We start from the raw sequence: 3,966 nt of genomic DNA, 5'->3' as shown, positions 1-3,966 counted from the left end.
ACAGTCAAATCCTCATTGTAGCACAGCGGATCTTCTCCACAGGCCTGTTACTGTAGTTTATAATCATTATATAGTTTATACACTTTAATATCTCTGCCAACTCCTGTTCACAAAAAATGTTTCCAAACCGTAAACATTTCAGACACAAAGACCAGGAGAGTGAGTACGACCTTCCCGCCTCACACACACCCATTAAACCGCCTCACAGGTACTGCTCGGCCATGGTCTCCATAGCAACAATCACAGCAGTGATTCCTCCAGAGTAATATGAGTAGATACCTGATATTCAATATCACAGACCAAGTGCAATCTCTGTGTATGATTGTGTGAGTGGTTGTGTGTGTATGCATGTGTGAGTGTTTGTGTGTGTATGCATGTGTGAGTGTTTGTGTGTGTATGCATGTGTGTCTGTTTGTGTGTGTATGCATGTGTAAGTGTTTGTGTGTGTATGCATGTGTGAGTGTTTGTGTGTGTATGCATGTGTGTCTGTTTGTGTGTGTATGCATGTGTAAGTGTTTGTGTGTGTATGCATGTGTGAGTGTTTGTGTGTATGCATGTGTAAGTGTTTGTGTGTGTATGCATGTGTGAGTGTTTATGTGTTTATGCATGTGTGAGTGTTTGTGTGTGTATGCATGTGTGTGTATGCATGTGTGAGTGTTTGTGTGTGTATGTGTTTGTGTGTGTGTGTGTTTGTGTGTTTGTGTGTGTGAGAGACAGAGAGAGACAGAGAGAGAGAGTGTGGATATATGTGCGTTTATGTGTATATGTGTGTGTGTATTTGTGTGTGTGTGAGAGAGAGAGAGTGTGGATATGTGTGCGTTTGTGTGTTTGTGTGTGTGTGTGTGTGAGTTTTGAAATATGTAGGCCTGCATCTGTATGTGTCTCTGTGCGCTTGTCCAAGTGAGACATTTATGGGAAAACCTGGAGGACGACTCTGCCAGTGAAACCAGTAAGGAGAGGAGTGAGAGCGGAGCACTGAATCCCAAAACATCCCCCTTCATCATCATCATCATCATCATCATTATCACCTCACACACATTACACTAACCATCATCATCATCATCATCAACATCATCATTATTATCACCTCACACACATTACACTAACCATCATCATCATCATCATCAACATCATCATTATCATCAGACTCTAGCTTCACTGCGTAACCTGTCTGCGTGTAAACATCCACTGTTCAGTGAAAATTAGCAACTCAGAAAATAAACATCTCCGTGAAATAAACGTCTCCATGGTAGTGCTACTACAAAGGCTATATCGTTATATGACAGGTTTTCATATCAATGAAGGAAAACCCTTGTTTCCATTGGGATGTCTGTTATATGCATGACTTGCAATAAACTGTCAAATTAATACACCGCAAGGATCATTTGGAGGGATTTGTCGCACCAAATGTAAATAAGTATTTTGACAACAACATACATGAGGTTTTCTGGGGACAGAGAGGGAGAGGGGTGTGCTGGGAGTATGTTGGTGACCGTTGCCATGACAGTGGCCTAAGGAAGCCTGGGGTGTGAAATATGTGAGTGTGTGATGATGATGTAGCTAATGCTACATGTACTCTGAGAATGCCTTACTACACACTTACAGTGAAGCTACTCAGCCAGTCAAAGCCTGCCAGCCAGGACCACCCTTAGGAAAGTATGTTAATAAACAGAAAATACAGGTTCTTTAGAGTGACTCTGTAGTTACCTGTGTAATTACAGTGAGATTGTGTGTGTAATTAGGGTGAGATTAACTGTGTGTCTATGTAGAGTGAGATTAACTGTGTGTGTGTTTGGATGAGTTTAACTACTTGAGTAATTAGAGTAGGATTACCTGTGTGTGTGTCTGGGTGAGATTAACTGTGTGTGTAATTATAGTGAGATTATCTGTGTATGTAACCTGGGTGAGATTAACTGTGTGGTGGGATTTGGGTGAGATTGACTATTTGAGTAATTAGAGTAGGATTACCTGTGTGTGTTTGGGTGAGATTAACTGTGTGTGTAATTATAGTGAGGTTATCTGTGTATGTAACCGGGGGGAGATTAACTGTGTGGTGGGATTTGGGTGAGATTAACTGTGTGGTGGGATTTGGGTGAGATTAACTGTGTGTCGGGATTTGGGTAAAATTGACTGTGTGGTGGGATCTGGGTGAGATTAACTGTGTGGTGGGATTTGGGTGATATTGACTGTGTGGTGGGATTTGGGTGATATTGACTGTGTGGTGGGATCTGGGTGAGATTAACTGTGTGGTGGGATTTGAGTGAGATTAACTGTGTGGTGGGATTTGGGTGATATTGACTGTGTGGTGGGATCTGGGTGAGATTAACTGTGTGGTGGGATTTGAGTGAGATTAACTGTGTGGTGGGATTTGGGTAAAATTGACTGTGTGGTGGGATCTGGGTGAGATTAACTGTGTGGTGGGATTTGAGTGAGATTAACTGTGTGGTGGGATTTGGGTGATATTGACTGTGTGTCGGGATTTGGGTGAGATTGACTGTGTGGTGGGATTTGGGTGAGATTAACTGTGTGGTGGGATCTGGGTGAGATTAACTGTGTGGTGGGATTTGAGTGAGATTAACTGTGTGGTGGGATTTGAGTGAGATTGACTGTGTGGTGGGATTTGGGTGATATTGACTGTGTGGTGGGATTTGGGTGAGATTAACTGTGTGGTGGGATTTGAGTGAGATTAACTGTGTGGTGGGATTTGGGTAAAATTGACTGTGTGGTGGGATTTGAGTGAGATTGACTGTGTGGTGGGATTTGGGTGATATTGACTGTGTGGTGGGATTTGGGTGAGATTAACTGTGTGGTGGGATTTGAGTGAGATTAACTGTGTGGTGGGATTTTGGTGAGATTAACTGTGTGGTGGGATTTGGGTGAGATTAATGTGTGGTGGGATTTGAGTGAGATTAACTGTGTGGTGGGATTTGAGTGAGATTAACTGTGTGGTGGGATTTGAGTGAGATTAACTGTGTGGTGGGATTTGGGTGAGATTAACTGTGTGGTGGGATTTGAGTGAGATTAACTGTGTGGTGGGATTTGGGTGAGATTGACTGTGTGGTGGGATTTTGGTGAGATTAACTGTGTGGTGGGATTTGGGTGAGATTAACTGTGTGGTGGGATTTGAGTGAGATTAACTGTGTGGTGGGATTTGGGTGAGATTGACTGTGTGGTGGGATTTGGGTGAGATTAACTGTACCTGGTCCGTTTGTGGGACAGTTCTCCCTTCTTGTTTTGTTTGTTTGTTTGTTTGTTCGTTTTTACAGACAAGGTAGAACAGAGCATGCATTATCTGACAGTCATATTGACAACCACAGTTTCTCAAACAACATCACAATCAGGAAAATCCATAAACCCTCATTACATCATTTTTACAAAAGCCTAAAGCGAATGATCCGTAGATTAACCGAGACTGTCGCTTTAATCTGGCACTCTCTGTCTCTCTGTCTCACTCCAACACTCACACTAACACACTCTATCTCACTCTCACACTCACACTAACACACTGTCTCACACACACACTGACACTAATACACTCTGTCTCACTCTCACACTCACACTAACACACTGTCTCACACACACACTGACACTAATACACTCTGTCTCACTCTCACACTCACACTAACACACTGTCTCACACACACACTGACACTAATACACTCTGTCTCACTCTCACACTCACACTAACACACTCTGTCTCACACACACACTGATACTAACACACTCTGTCTCACACACACACTGACACTAACACACTGTCTCACGTACACACTGACACTAATACACTCTGTCTCACTCCCACACTCACACTAACACACTGTCTCACACACACACTGACACTAACACACTCTGTCTCACACACATACTCTAACACCATGAGGGTCCTGAAACTTCTCAAATGCCCCTATGACAGTCACATTAAAATGGATTTCATCTGACCAACAATAATAATAATAATAATAATAA

The sequence above is a fragment of the Chanos chanos genome, chromosome 9 (assembly GCF_902362185.1).
Source record: "Chanos chanos chromosome 9, fChaCha1.1, whole genome shotgun sequence".
Lineage (NCBI taxonomy): Eukaryota > Metazoa > Chordata > Actinopteri > Gonorynchiformes > Chanidae > Chanos > Chanos chanos.
This window is presented reverse-complemented; position numbering follows the sequence as displayed.